The following is a 17,384-nucleotide window of genomic DNA, read 5'->3' as shown; positions in this document are numbered from 1 at the left end:
AAAACAACCATTCCACTCGGCTTTTACATCTCCCTCAAGCGTATAATACCTCTTTCCCTTGGCTTATTGTTGTCCCACTTTCCCTTCTGCTCTCTCTCTCTTTCTTTTTCCCTCACTTACCTTGTCTACCCGATTCAATGTAAAAGCACCGTGATATTTAGAAAGAAACACCTAGGATAACCCTAAAAGTTCCCCCCTATAAATAAAAATTCTGTCATAATTCCTGAAAAAGCATGAATAAGGAATGTAACGGACACTTTTTCAAATATAAAAAAAGCAGATGGGTATTCTGGGATGTCAAGGTACTAAACAACACCATAAAAATCACACGAAAGAAAGTCAGAGGAGAATGAAAGTCGGGCAGCTTTAACTTTTTAACTTTTTTGTTGTTCATTACTTTTTTTTTTTACATTTATAAATAAACGACACTTATCTCAAAATTCCTCAAAATGTCCTGATAAGGCCAGTAGTTAAAAACAAGCTGCAATTATTGTGTAGCAGATATCACACTAACAAAGCCGCTTTACAAGCTCATTGTTTAGCTGTAACTTCAGTCTGCCAACAGACGGTTTATGCCCTGCAACCTGTTTTGTTTTTGTTCGTCTTTTCTCCTGTTTTCTCTTTTTTTGAGAGCTCAAGATGGAAAACTTGGACAAACACACAAACACATACACACACAATGCGGGCACATTTGTGCGTAATTAAGCCTTGCTTTGTCTTTGTGAAAGTTTTGTCATGAGAGCAGATCAGTCTTTTGTCTTCTGCACTGTCCAGGCGAACTGCAACAGGGACAAACTGCCTTTTGTTGCGCTTTGACATTCTGCTGGAGAGAGACACAGAAACAAAAGAAGCTTGGGCTGAGCCCCTCCTTCACACAAACACAGACACACACTTAAACACAAGACTTGAAGAAGAACGAGAGAAGTTTACAGTAACAAAAGTGAGTCAACAGATACTTACATAACTTAACGTGATAAAAAGCTGTACAGGGGCTCCAAAATAATGATTACAAAACAAAAATGTTAGTAGGAATCAAGTAAAAATTAACCAAATGTTGTTCTCACACACACACACACACACACACACACACACACACACACATATTATACATGTTATATACAACGTGCACCATGTGCGTTTTATTATGTTTAATATGCATTATTCATTATGGTTTAGAAGTTTTAAAATATATTATATAAAAAAATACACACACTCATATATACACCCTCCAAAATGAATTATTAATTTGTGATCATTTTGCACTGACACGGGACAACCCAAACTAAGAAAACATATTTTTTCTATTATTACAAATAGGCCTCGCAAACGCATCAAAAACCTAATCTATATTATCCATGTCGTTTTGTTGGCGTATATCATTTTGCGACAACAATATTTAATACACCACACAAAAAACAGCATTCTGAAAACCCCTAACAAATTCATAATGTCTACAAACACTTTTGGAAAGTCGCTCAGGATAAGAATGCCTGCCAAAAGCCTAAAATGTAAATGTAATAAATTTAAACCACATTTCACAGCTGTCACTTTGTAATGAATAACTCTAGGCGACATTAAATATGAACTGGGCGTGCAAGAAAATATACGGCACGTAATGGCATATCTGGCTAGGCATCGCATCTAAATGGGTAGAATGTAGAGCTGGTCAACATAACAGCCGTATCATGAGGTCTAAAGAAGCTCTTCACCGTTCTGCTGTAAAATAAGGACAGTTTCAGTCAAGTGCTTGCCCACTGCATTAAATTCATGTCATGAAAACAGGGTCGGCATTGCATCTTTGTGTCTGTCTTGGTGTGAATTCATGAACACCCGAGCGAACATATTCGTACGTGTTTGTGTGTGTGTGTGAATGTCAGGCCTGCAAGGCTGAGTGTGACAAAGTTGTCAAGCAACAGAAGAGAGGGTGGCAAAGCTGCTTTCAGCGATGCTAGAAGAGCAAAGAACAGCATGTCATTTCATCTTTTCATTTTTTCTCTCTTTCTTTTATTTCAACCCTTGTTTTCCGCACTTGTGTGGCTGTTAGGCAGCAGTTCTCCGAAGACGAGGCCGCTGAAGGCTGTAGGAAGTGTATGTGTTGGTGTGTGTGTGTGTGTGTGTGCCAGTGTGGGGTTTGGGTTGGCGCAGATGTATATACTTATGAGAAAAGAAATGAAATATTTGCCTGGAGTTCCTTGCTAATCACCATTTTTATATCCCTGACACCAGCACCATCATTGTCATCTTCAGCGGCACCACAACCATTAGCGAGTGAACTTAGGATATCAACTTTAATTTATCAAGAAAAAACAAATATCTGGCCGCTGGTGTAGTTGGTTTTCTGTCCGTTTCTGACATGCTAATACATCCAACATGCGATAACCCCTCCTTCATCCAGTCGAGATAAGCGTTGTGTGGCTAGGAGGGAAATGTAGCATCTCTGTTCAGTTCATTGTCTTGTTTTGTGTCTGTATTCTAATGAGCTACTGTATCTTAATGCAGATATGGGGCGACAAAGACGCCAAGTTCAAACCGAAGCTTGAGCTACAAGGGACAAAACAAAAGCGGGAACGGAAATGTAGGGCAGGCCTCAGTCGAGCCACACCACGCCGTGTCTGACCCTGGACTCGGAGGCTTCTTACCGCAAGCAAATGTTACACAGTCCAATCAACCCTTTAGCCCTATGCATAAATTAGCATTTCAATGAGGCCCGTCTGTCTTTCCCTCCTTCAAGGAAATGACTAACCTCTACACGCTTTCATTAAGATGAAACTCTGCGCTCGACTTTCTGTGCGTTCATTATGTAGTTTGGAAATTCTTTATTTAGGAGACAATACACAAAGACTTTGCAATGCAAATATATGTAAAATCTGAGCATAAATTTCTAAAGAGTCTTTTTTCATGTAACATTATCACAATATTATATGTAAAATCTTGCTTGCGCGTTTGTATACAAGGTTCATGAGGACACAGCTGTGCGTAATGCATTAATGCATTACGAGAACTTTCTATGTGCTCATAAACCATATTAAATTATTTTAATACACACACTTAAGTATAAAAATATAAACAAACTTGGAAGTATTTCAGCAAGCTATGTAATCCATAGCTAAAAAAGTATACATAATATAATATAATATAATATAACAATTTAATATAATATAATAGCATTTATTTGGTTTACCTATATATGATAGCTTAGGTTCTTTTTTGCTGCAATTATTAGATACAAATATGCATAAAGCAGTAAAATTTTAAAATGTAATTAATTCCTGAGATGTCAAAGTTTAATTTTCCACAGACAGTACTCCAGTATCACATGCTGTTTGCGAAATCATTTTAATATGCTGATTTGGTGCTCAAAACATTTATTATTATCAATACTAAAAATTGCATATTTGTTTTTTGCAGAAAACGTAACATTTTAAAAGTCTTTACTGTCAAATTTGATCGATGTAATGCATTGTTGTTAAATAAAAGTATTAATTTGTTTTAAAATATATTAGCGGGAACAACTTTTGAACGGTAGTGCGCATGTATAAACACACACACACACACATACACACACAACCACTAAACAACTTGATGGTATGTCTAAATGTTTTATACGCTGCATATGGCAGATTTATAAGATGTCCAAACTTTATAAACCCTTCAGGGAAAGTCTTTCAACAGTTGCTTGTAATTTCACACGACATTCCACAAGGACAGCGGCCAGTCATTGTCAATTCGTAATATATTCGCCATGTCCGCACAGAGGAAGAATGCTGTAAATCAGTGAGAGCCTTCCCTAAAGCGTAATAACACTCACAAGAGTGATTTACAAGTTTGCCTGACTATATGCATTATCAACACACACTAAAACAACACCACTGCCGAAGGCATCAATACTCAGAGCTATACAGGGAGTGACATGTGGTGTAAATAAACCTAATAATAGCGTAGTAGAAAATAAAAGGAAAGTAAATATAAAATTCTTGAGGTCCATAACTCAGAGAGATTGATTAGTATGTCACGCCAGGCAGGTTTCCAACTTCACTGATCCGGCCAAAGTCAACAGAGTCCAGGACTGACCCACACACGCTGATCACTTCTTACCGTGCTTACCTCACATGCTCCGTACACTGGGTCACGAACACTCGTACCTAAGCTGGATTTGAGAACTCGGCCCCGCCAAGTACAACAAATTCTGCTCCAGACTGACCCCAAAACCCAAAACCCACACGTGCTCTGTGAGCTCACCTCAGAAAACACATCTACCTGCTCCGAGAAGCCAAGCATAACACAATTTAATCTTACACACACACAGCGGGGGTAACACAACTTTACCTCAATCTCAGTCCCGAAAACCATATTAAAAAGCCATTTATTTTATATATAAACTGCATACGAACAAACATTTGGTAGAGATACGGAATAAACCTAAGTCATACTCTGGAAACTCTTGACAAATCCATCTTGTATTAAAGCACTTTCTGGATAAGAGCGTCTGCTAAAAGCCTTAAATGCAAAAGCAATAAATTTAAATCACATTTCACAGTTGTCAGTTTGTAATGAATGACTCTAGAGAGTTAAATGTGAGCTGGGCATCTGAGCAAATATTATATTTGCCATATAATGGTACGTCTGGCTCAGAAAGGTACCTATACGGGTAAAGTGGGGGTCAATCTAACAGCCGTGTCATGAGCTCTTCAAAGCTCTGCAATAAAATAAGAACAGTTAAATACAAGTCATGTCATTTTCTGATCACTTATAATCCTTCACAAGTTCATTTCCACTTTGATATTTTGTGTACGCTGCAAAGCTCAGTTCACTGAAAAGCCACGGCACACAGTTAATGAGCTAACAATTTACTATATTATCACTTTGAAAATACTTCTTAATCAACACCATCTTGTTTTCCACTTAATATATGCAAGCATACTTAAAACAAGATAAACTGACCCGAGACTTTGTTTACAGCCTAAACTTTTATGAATGTATTGCTTATAAGTTTGTTGTCATAAGTTTACACTTTAAAACTTGGCAACCAAAGAAGATATTTCACAATTATGTGTATCTACATTCTAAAAAACAAGTCACAATATCATAAGCAGAATAAGAGAGAGAGAGAGAGAAAGAGAAGAATCTCATGTTTCTTCTCTTCGTCTCCTGTAGAGTTTTAAAAAGAGATATCACAAACTGAATATAGAATAGCTAATACGCCAGCGTCATCAAAGATTTCAAAAGGGATTTAACATATCTTTGTTCAAATTCTCCCTAAACCAAATTCCTCTAAACCAGTTTCGTGCCTTAGTTTTATTTCTCGCAGTAAACTGTAGGAGAAACACATGAGACAAAGTTGATACTTAAATAAACCATAACTGAGAACTCCATTATGTTTCCTGAGCCATGATAGGGCAGCCTCCGAGCTATAAAATGATAAAATGTTCCTTAGCACAGCCGTTTGCTTGTCTAGCATCTCTTACTAGTTTTGTGCTGTAGTCCTACGTAACAAGGCCAAAAAACTGAAGTTAATCTACTGGGAGCCGGTGATTCCAGCATTCTCTGCTTGCCTGGAGCCTTTGTTCGATTTCTTAATTTCCTTAATGTAAGGAACGCTGATGCAATTACAAGAAAGCGTCTTCTTTTTTTTTTTTTTTTTCTTGTCCCTTAGTGTGCAATGTCTGACCAATCAGCAAGCACGACAGGGGTGAGAAGGATGATGGGACATTAGCCTGTGGTTGTTAGGCAGAATTCCCATTGAAACAGTTTAAAACCTAACTCTATTATTCATGGATTGAAAGATTTCAAAGAGCTGGTGACTTTTTTTTTTTATTATAGTTTATTGTTCTCACAGCCCCAAATAACACATTTAAATAAGTGACATTCAAATTCTGACTCGCTCATTTTGCTTCTCTCGCCTTCTCCCTTTTTTCCTGAGTGCATGATAAGATTTTGTTTGTTTATTTTGCTCTGTTGAGGAATTGCCTATGTTCAAAGACTCTAGGCATGTTTAATCAGCCCACACACTTCTTGGATTAAGATATACATAATTATTCAGATCATACATATGCATGAGGCAGTGCTGTTGCATTCAAACTGGGGTCTAGATGCATGGTGTCTATAATGTCATTGTGGTTCATTAACAATAGGGAGAGAGAGAGAAAGTGAGCAAAGTAAGTAGGCAATAAAGAATCGGATGGAGAAGGAGAGATATATAGAGTAGTGTGACCCTTGCCCGAGGCATTGCTTCATTTACAGTAATCCAACAGGCGGATAATTAGGGAAGAAAAACAAGTTAAAAGAGCTGAGAGAACACACACATACGGACACACACTTGTTCATCCTCAACCAGCCCAACCAGCTGTCTGTTTTAGTCTTCCAACACTGGAGGGCAAGCCATATGGGACAAAAAGAGTCATCCGTGTTTATTAAAGCAATATCACACCAGCAAAACTGCTGTGTGCAAACTGCTTCGACACAGCAGTTTGACTGAAAAATACGTAAATAATTGAAGAAAACCCAAATACCATCCTCTGTGTGGAAGGCTGGAATACACTAAATGGTTGGTGTTCAGGTTTTTTAGTCAACGAGAGTTCAGTCAGAGTCGGTCTACGGATCTCACAGAAAATCACATAGTGTGTGACTTTTTTTTTTTATTCCATCAAGTCTGGGGATAACATGTTAGATAATTAAGCAGTTTTCAAACACTAATTGGTTTTGCGTCTCCTAGCAATTAACCACATGTTTTTTTGTTTTTTTAGGCGGTTGTGTAGTTGTTAGTTGTTAATTAAAAGTCTGGAAGTCTGCGATCCTCATTCATTCAGTTTCAGCAATTGTATGATACTTTGTGTTTTAAAATCAATTTTAAAAGTTGAGTATTCCAGTCTTAAACACCATGGGTTCAGGATGTGCTATTTCTAGACACTACAGCCTACATTCATTTGTGTATTGTAACAAAGAAATTTTTTGGGAGTATCCGTATGTTAATTGAGTTTTTATATCTCAGCCAACTTTTACTTTTACTCTACTACATTGCCTAATTAAAATGCATTTTCTCCAATACCCTGAAGCATATTCATTACTTAGTCAGAAGAACACAAACGGCAAGAAAGCATGTTTGACGAATACGTAGCCTGGCGTTTGCAAAAAAACCCCATCTTTGCTTATGCAAACAACTGCACAAATTTCTAAATTGTAGATTGCAATTTTATACAACAATTTAAAATAACCTGTATATCTATCTATCTTACACAAAGAGTACCAATTTTCTGCAGATATCAGCATGAACACATTTAATAATCATTTTTTACCAGTTCAGTAAAGCAATACATGACTTACATTTTAGACATAATGCTTGTTTTTGCTCCATTTTGCCAACGAAAATAGTTCCAAACAAAGACCACAGCACTGTTTTGCGCCTTTGAGCAATGGACGGTGTTTACTGAAATTGAATGACTCAGCTTTTGAACAAATCGGTATAATGAATGATTCAGTGATTCACTAAGTAACACAGTCAAATTATTTGTTTGAATGAATCGATTGAATCTCAACTCATTAACAATCACTTCCATTTTCCTTTCAAGATACATAAACTTTGTAAATACATCTAAATGCTATTTCAGATCACGATTCTAGAAACATTTTCTTATATTAAAATGAAAGTACTGGATGAAGTCCAAAATACAAAATGGAATAAATACTTAAAACTGAACACAATCTTACTCCTCAAGCAATATGAATATTTTATATATATATATATATATATATATATATATATATATATATATATATATATATATATATATATATATATATTTATTTGCTTCTTTTCCATTTTGCATTTACTCGTACTTTTCCCTTTAATACTTTAAAATTAGGCCTACTTTTCTTAAGTACAATTAATATCACTTTTACTAATTAATATTCTAAACGGTGACTTCAGCGTCTACTTACTTGTTGGTAAGACAGCTTTTTCAAGTTACTGAAGTTTTTATTTTTATTTAATTGGGTGAGTTAATATTTAATCAACTCTTTCATAAAGACAGCCAATTAGAACAAATGAATACTTTAATGACTCACTCATGAAGTCACTCGTTGTCACCTACTGGCATAACAATGCATTCCAAGGAAAGACTCAACATTTTCACCACTGATACTCAAACTAACAGCGTATCGTATCAAACACAGACAAGTATAGTTATACAAACAAACTTTTTTTTTTGCCTTGTATGCAAATATGTGAATGAAAACAGTTCAAATTAAATTAGAAACTTTCCACAATGTCATAAAACTTCATGATAACCTTCACAGTTTTTTCGGAGGCACATATGTTCAGCTGAATTGCACATATATCTGACTTTAACAAGACTCTAACACACAGCACAAGCAATGACAGGAAATGACACATCATTAACCGAGTGCCTGAGCTTAGGGTTGTAAGAAATAGAGGAGAGAGGGAGAGATAGAAAGAGAGGGACCAAGATGGGGAGAGGGGGCCCTCGCTGGTTAGAATGGCCCGGCTGGAGATCCAATAAAAACATGGCAGCCATAGCTAATGTGATTCCTCTAATGTGAGTCAGTGGTGTATAAATATCCAGGAAGGACCCCTTTCTCTCTCTCTCTCTCCTACTGTTTCTCTGTCTTTCCCTCAGTCTTTTGGGTATCGCAGATTCACCAGATTCACAAATCACCAAAAGGGCTTGCGTTCGAATTTTATGGATATTTATTTGACGCTTTCATTTCCTCAGCTTTGCCGGAGATGGAAGTGAGTGTGTGATGTACACTGGGCAAATTCCTCACCGGCTTTATTTAGCCCAAATAAATTGTGTGAGTGCATTTCCCAAAGCACTACATTTTCAAAGTGACTCCCCAGAGGCTATGCAGAGTTGTTGATAGCCTGCAGATCTCTGGCTGTTAACGGCCCTCTTTCTCTCTCTCTCTCTCTCTCTCTCAAACAATCAGAAGTGTGCACGCTGTGTAGCCTAGTACACGTACTAGTTAGGGCACTTGAATAGGATTAGTTCGTTCATTTTTCACATAAAGAAATCTTTTTTTTTTTGTCTTCTTCAAAATGAAAAAAAAGATGTAACTGGAAATATGGTGCTTGTTGATCTTTTCTATGAAATTCATAGGGGCTGGGTTTTCAAGCTTAAAAATGATAAAAACTAAAATCCCATATGGCGCAAACATTACATTAAACATCTTCTTAGCTACAGGTAAAAAAAAAAACAAACAAAAAAAAAAAGTTATTATTTACTGAAAAACATCTCCTTGGTTTGTACATGAAAGTGTAATGCCTGATTCATGAACTGATTATTATTTCTATTTGAAGCAATTTAATAACTGACAGTGCTAATTGCGCTCATATTATTCTTTTTTTAAATATTTTATTTTCATTCATAATATAATAGCGTACCATATAAATAATGAATTGTTAATTATGCCACAGGTGAACTTAGCCATATATTAAGCATGGCTGGTAAAAATATTGTAAACCAGCATTCAGAATTGAATATACAGTTTCAACCGGTATCTATTTTCATAATTCAAGTAAAAAAAAATTATATGAAATATGAGAGTTTGTGTCAATTTTACACAATCTTTCATGAAGCTTATGCATGCTTTTCTGAGGTTTGAAAGCCTCGGCTCTAATTCATTGTAACTGCATGGAAAAATAGCAACTAGTACAGCTCTTCATTTTTTTTTTCTTTTTGTGTTCCACCAAAGAAAGAAAGTCTTATGGGTTTGAAACAACATGAGGGAGAGCAAATGATGACAGAATTCTCATTTTGGATGATATATTCCTTTAAAAGCCCTCTCTTTTCGCTCTTTCTCTCTCACCCTAAAGCACTCACACCGTGCGGTGCATCCAAGCACACAAACTACTAGTGAGGGTGTTTGTTAAAGATGCAGCAACATGATCGTGCTTTGTTTTCAAATGGTCCTCTCTCTTCTGCTGTTGCAGCAAGTCGTTCTACAGTTTCCTCATGCCAAGCCATTATTTCTTCTCTCCCTTGTGTTTTACTGACCTTCAGACCGACTCACCAAAGTTCCCCCCTCCTCTCTGATCAGACAGCTGCCAGCACTCTCAGCTCCGAGCTCAAACATATACTACACTCATGCATAGCTGGTTTTTGTTAAGCACTCGTACTTTTAGCCTTGCTTTTTTGGAGTCTTTTTTTTACACGCTGTTTGCAGAAATGTGCAAATGACTGTACTGCTTCAAACTTTCTTGGACGCACGTTTCTTTGGCTGTGTCCTGTCTCTCAGCTCTTTGGACGGCCGGTTTGAATTTAGTCCAGAGGCCAGTTGAAGGATCTTCAAGTCGTTCTTATTCAACACAGAGCTCCCCGCACCCCCAAACACACACGCGCGCGCGCGCGCACGCTCCTTCATCTCCATCCCCACTTCAAACAAAGAGCTGCCTCATCACATTCTGTTGCTTTGAAACCACACACACTCTCTGCTAACCGCATATACACACACAAACGCACAGTCTTGGTGTGCCTCCAAAGAAAGATGGAAACATGGAAAGCAAGAGGTGGGGCAAGGGAGGAAAGCCAGAGGTTAAAAGAGAATGTGTTTTTCTTTTAAGTCATGCTTTTCAGAAAACCCGGATAGGCATTTTTTTTTCTTGTGTTTTTCCTTTCCTTTTTTCTTTACCAATCCACCCGCTCTGGCTCAGAGGCTAGCTTTGGCTCTAGCGTCTTTGGCCTTGGTTTGATCTTTGCGTCTATGTGTATGTATGCAAAATATTGAAATTGGCATTTTTTTCTTTTGCAAGCAGTTCTATGAGGAATTCACTAAGAATTCTTTTGCTTTTGCAAAACAGTTCAGTAATAATAATAAAACATTCTTGGCGGATGTTCTATTTAGTACGAATACGGGTAGTATAGAAGAAATTTGGATGTACTACATCCACCATGTTGACACTGTCACGTGACCTACCAATCTTAGCTGCATCGCTTTTTTGCCATCCATAACTTCTCTTCTGTTGTCTCATGAGATAGAAAAGTTCCATACTATATAGTACATAGCATTCCATACTATGTGTTTTTGATTGACTCTGCTGCCCACTTAAAAAGACTTACAATTGAATCTTTTTTTTTTTATGAATGAGGTCTCAAAGACAGAGGCTACATCCAAAATCACATATTCCCCTACCATGTACTAGGCCAAAAATAGTGATTTCAGTTATTAAGTAATTACATATTTAAACAAGTAATTGAGACAATGACTTTATTCTTAAATGAATAAATGCTTTAATTAGACTCACTCGTTTTGTCACTACTTACTGGCATAACAATGACGTACAGAATAAATCGTTAAAAAATCCCCACCACCTATGAATAACCTCAGTTAAAATGCTAATTACACCAAACAACTAGAGCAGAATTTTTTTCCCCCCGATGATAATAACTCCTAAATTATTTTAAATATTACAAAATTTTAATGTTCTCTGTGCGTTTAGCGCCTGGGCTGCAGTTAAGGTCAGCAAACAAGGTGCTGGTTTTTGTGCTCGAAACTGTTTAATGAATTCGCCCCTATACGTGATCAATTTGCTTTTCTGTGTGTACACAGCTGACAGGCTGAAGCTTTTACAGACACAGGATTCTCAAAAGCTTGTCAGTCCCCGACACCGCATCTAGGGACAAACATGACAAGAGCAGATGTACATTCATGAACTGGCTTCTGTGCTTTATCTCCTCCGTGTTCTCCGTTTCTCTCTCCCCTCCTTTCTACTTTCTTCTTTATGTCCCTTGTCTGCATTCCTTCTGCAATTCTATATTTCCCCTCCAAATCTATTATTTTGACATATTTGAAAATGAACAGAAAATTCCTCTTGGCATGCAAGTCTCTGTACAGCCCATGTCAGAGTCTGTTAACACTCTTGGCCCTGGATCTGTATGACTGACTGTCTTGTTTATCTCTCTACCTGTCTCTTCGTCTGTCTCTCTTTCTCTCTTGGGTGGCTGGCCATGCTGACTCTGTCCAGTCTAGGCATTAGAAACACAGCCTAACAGCTGCTTTCAATTATTTTCCTTTCCCCTGATCCGGCAGCGCTGACCGGCTCTCCTCTCCTTCACGTTCAGCCCTCACTCACAGCTAATCTAATCACTGTTGGACAATACTTCTCATCTTCTGCATTCTCCACATCAACTACCGCATATTCTCTTTCTACAAAATCCAGCTCAATCCTAAAAAGGAATCATAATTTAATGCTTCTCTTAATTTAATTAATGAACCTTCTAATAACGTCTCTTTTAGTATGCGTAATAATAATAACAATAATAGAAAAATAAACACTTTCATCTCCGAATTATAATAATATATCTTTTATTTACAAAAAAACGGATCTTGAGAATCATTCGTTCTGTAGTCGTCTAATACAACCTGTATGTTTTTGACTAACTGTAAGGAACCAGATATTAAGAGTCACTTTTTCAAGAGCTGGCTTGCCTAGTTGTATGGTTTTCATTCACTAAAAAGTACGGATTCCGAAACATCTTGTAATCAGCCCAAACTGCATACAGCTTGAGCTGGAAACTTTTGCAATTTTGTCAGCATCATTGGAAAAATGCACGTGTGAGAACCCTTAACAAAACTGACCATCAATCGAATCATTATTATTATTTTGTATTCCAATGGGTTATGAAAAATGTTTCAGTCTGACACTAAACAAATACGAAGCAAGTGACCCATAAAAATGCCCTGTTGTTCATCTAACCGTCTCTTCCTCTGTTTTTCTGGAAGCTCTTGTACTCCAGTCGTTTGTAGAGATCACCAGCTGGGATGTGGAAACAAAGCGAATTAGCCCGATGACCTTCTCCTTACTTTCCTGATTTAGACCATTAAAGCAGTGAAGCATGCCTTTCCTATTTTATCTCTATCTCTTTGTGTGAGAATGTCTTCTGAATATCCCATATTCCATATATATTCTAATTCACATTCTGTCCGTCTACATAACTGGTTATTATCAGCCTCACAAAGAAGCAACTGTGAAAGTTGAACAGATTTTTATCAAACACTCACAGCATGTTTGTTTATTAGATTTTTGGGCTAATTCACACCGAACATCTCATTTCATATATTTCCACAGATTCCCATTCTCTTTAGGCCCATGCATGTTGTTTTTTTTCAGATTTCAATAAATATCTCCCCTCCAACCAATACCAAATCTATAGGTAACAGCTGTATCTTGTAGTGTTTAATTATTAACTTGCATAAAAATAAAGCTTGGTTGCTCCAATAGCATGATATACACAATGGCTTTCTCAATGGCCTGGAAAACACTGTAAACCGCAGTGGTTTGGCAGATGAACTGAGAAAAAGAATCTCTCAATAATTCAACATTGCGAAGGTCACCTGCGATTGTGCAGCGGAGGAAAAATGCATAGCAGTCCAAGGACAAATCAAGACCTATTCTATATTTATGTGTATCTCCAAAATCCTACCTTATACACACAACCTACCCACAAACAAGCACATATGGAAAGTCATTTCCAGGCAATAACAAACTGCTTTGATTCAACAAATAACATTAATTACAGTCAGTACTTACTTCTGATAAACATAGTATCGTCCTCTGATGTATCTGGTTAGAAAACAAGTTTGAGAATAGCTTTTTTTCTGGCACACTACATTTTGGTTAAACTGATCAATTTAGGCTTGCACTTAGACAAAGGGCCTTATGCATTTAATTTAAATCCATAAATTTACTATGATAGGTCACTAAATAAGACCAATGCTAGCTGATCGCAGAATGCTTCCAACCCTCATAAAATTCAAGGTGCACATGGCTTGTCAACTCTTTGCAATGTTGTTCCTTTCCATCAAACAGATCAAACAATCTAACAAAGTCTTTTTGTAGCACTTTGATACAGCGGTCTACATGAAAGTATCTGTGTAACTTTGTGCAATCCACACGCTTCTACTTTTGGGTTTCATCAAGTTCTGAGATGTGGAGATGATACATGGTGCTCTGGGGGTCGTCTTCCATCTACAAAGAGATTTTGATGCATGGGCCTAAATCCCCCTCCCACAATCCCCTCGCTTTTTCTGACCACCTTTCCTCTCCACATTTCTCTGCCGCCTACATTCGGCCTCTTTTCGCTCCAGTCCCACATTATCTCGGGGTCATTAAAAAGCAGCTATCAATTATTCAGATCCTGCCTCTTAAACATGAAAAAAATATCAAACATATTAGCAGGATGTTCTTTTGGCTAGCTAAAGGCATTTGAATATTTCAGTGCAGAGGAGTTTTTAATATCTATATTTTAGCTTGAGCTCAAAAAGCTACCTCTGCGAGGAAACTTTGCGGGAGCTCGTGCGGGCTTTTCTCTCGTGAAGAAACGCTACATAACTTCTAAGATTTCTGGAGGCAAAACAGTGCTTTAAAATCTCCAAGTGTGAATCTGTTTTTCTTCTCACAAACACACAGTCAACACGATGACAGTAAATGTATAAGGGGCTCTCGAAGAGAAATAATCCACATACTCGCTCCTCAGTACTTACAGACAAAAACATAACTTCGAGGTGAAACTAAATCTGGTTTCCCCGTTAAAAAAAGAGAGCGTTTTGGAGCCAAACTCGGGGAGAATTTAAGCTGACTTTGCGAAAGAATTTTTTTTTTTTACTGTAAAAATGTGCACACATATATAATTGACTGACAGTTCTTAATCGCACTAGTGTGGAAATGTGCTGTAACTGTGTACAGATGTGCTTGGAAGCATCGCATGCCCTTAGTTAGATGTGATCGGCCCTTTGGCACTGCTTTCTGAGCATGAATGTGCACAATCGTGTGTGTGTATGCGTACAGTTTCTGAATTTAGTGCCGTTTCTAATATAATACTTGGCTGCAGATTCTGCCATGGTAATTAGCCACATTATCTATGCTAGTGGTATTAATATTCCATCTTTCCATCTCTCTCTCTCTCTCTCTCTCTGGCTCTCTCATTCATGCTGGAAGCAGTTTTTCTCATCTTTCCAAGACCATTTGAGCAAAAGCTGTGTTTCATATGGTTGAATTCATTAATCAAAAGAGAAAAACACAGCACAAAGCGATCCATTGTTTAACTTTGCTTTCAATCTAACAATTGGTTTTGTCCAACACAACTTTGAGTTAAAAAGAGACAGGCTAAATCTTGTAATATCAGTACAGCAAAATGCATCTCTATCTTATATCGATCAGTTATAAATACTTGTATGTTAAGCTAATCGTGTTTTGATCTCTTGAGAAAGGAGAGGAGACAAAGGTATGGAGAGGAGATCAATGTGCACGTGTTGTTGTAAGAGACACGAGGAAAGCGATAACACATGTTCATTGCTTGGTTTCCTGTGGCGGTTGAATGAGAAACAGACATGTAAATAGCTGAATTGCCCTGTGTGTAATTCGGTGATTTAATACAACACGTTTTCTGTTAAAAGCATTGAACTTTCTCTTGACAACCATGAATGCGTGTAAATAATCAATCAGCAATTATTTATTCCTTCTTTCATGTATTTAGAAATTCTACAGTTTTTAAATAATTATACAAGGTAGAATAACAATATTTTTTACCAAAACATTGGCAGAAACTGAAATAGATTCTTCATTTACCATAGAGACATGAATCTCATCTCCCAAGAAAATAACCATTATATCGATTAACTTCATGACAATCAAGTCTATATCCTTTCCTAATTTGCACTAATGTGCCCCAAAATAAAAAAATGTGCTTAATTAAATTTATATACATTTAATATTTAAACTATACATTTTAAATAGCACTCAAACTGTAAATAATATATGTTGTTCTGGTTTCAATTTATGCAATCGATCAATCAATCAATCAATCGTCTTTTATTTTGATGAATCTAACAATTCAGAATCATCTGAGAAGAAAAACCTAAAACATCCGAAGTATAACAGAAATCGAATTTTGAGGCAAATGCACTTAATTGTATTTACACTCAATTACATTTGCAAAACATAACCTGTGTCATAAATCACACCACACCACAACAATAGGTCCTAGAGTCAATGCTTGCTTAAACTTCAAAAGTATGTTTTACAAGAAAGCAGACACTTTACTTAAAGCCTTTATGTGCATTATAAAAATTAATTATAACTACTACTATTCAAGTATAACAATACATTTATAAATGTTATGATGCATTAGGTGTGGCTACAATTCATAAAATTGTACAATGTATGATAAGATATACATTACAACGCATAATTAATGCATTCAAATACTTTTAGAATGCACTATACGTAAAGGCTTCGAGTAAAGCGTTACCAAAAATACTATCGACGTATTTCTGCTTGAAAATGACGCGTTTTTTCATGCAATTGTTTTTTTAAATTTACCAGCAATTTAGGAACAGAGTGAAAACCATTTCTACTTTCTATTAGGCATAAAGTATCTTATAAGAGATGATCAGTAGATGATTAGAATGCAGTGGTTGGACTATGTCGGTAGATTAGCATGAGCTACGAGTTATGGCCATTCCTCTGAGAAATTTGTGCTGCTGGAACGCACGTCCTAATTAAACAATTGAATCAGATGGCTAATGCTGAGCTGTGTTTTGCTTGTTTGTTTGCTACCCTCAAGCCAATTACGCTTGGGCTGTGTTACTTGAACATGATGTTAGCCAGGCGGACTAATTAAATTGGTGAGCCGGTGTCCCTGCGAGCACAGCGGTTTTAAGAGTGATGCAAGCATGCGACCATTTTTTTCATCTTAAATGACATAACAGTCTACGTTCTTCTTTCAGTTTTAAATTTGCGCGCAATACAAACTATTCTGCTTTCCGGAACCAGATGGTTGCAGCATCTAGCGAAATGGTTTACTTAATTTTAAGGAGGCAAAATAGCAAAACTTCTATTGCGAGATCATTAAGTGATTTTTCTCCATGTTCTAGCTCATTGTACTTGAGACATCTAAAGTGTGAACAAACAAGCTATGCACAAAAATTCTTAATTATTAATTAGCAAGTCTTGTTGCCGTGGAACAATGTTGTACAAAAGTTTAATTGCCATCTGTGACATTTGAGCTCTGTATATCGTCGCGCACAAACAAAAAGGTAGGTCACGCAGAAATACAAGAACAGATGATAGCCGTGCACCTGAAATAGTTTAATGCGGTTGGCCTTAATTGAACTGTAGTCTTCATTATGTGTCTGTAAAACTACTACATTTTGTATTTTGTAGCATTCTTAGAAAACCTAAACGATTTACTATATTAGAATGTGCCATATAAAACAGAATACTGTGTCCCACAATGCACTGCACTGAACTAGACCTCAGAAATTAAAATGTTTATCGCTGTAAAATGCATAATGTTTCACATATTTAGCACATCGCGGTACTTCACAGTATGCAGTGAGCAGCGATATGCTTTTCTGCATCAGTTGGACGT

The sequence above is a fragment of the Puntigrus tetrazona genome, chromosome 14 (genome assembly GCF_018831695.1).
Source record: "Puntigrus tetrazona isolate hp1 chromosome 14, ASM1883169v1, whole genome shotgun sequence".
Lineage (NCBI taxonomy): Eukaryota > Metazoa > Chordata > Actinopteri > Cypriniformes > Cyprinidae > Puntigrus > Puntigrus tetrazona.
Note: the sequence above shows the minus strand (reverse complement) of the source record.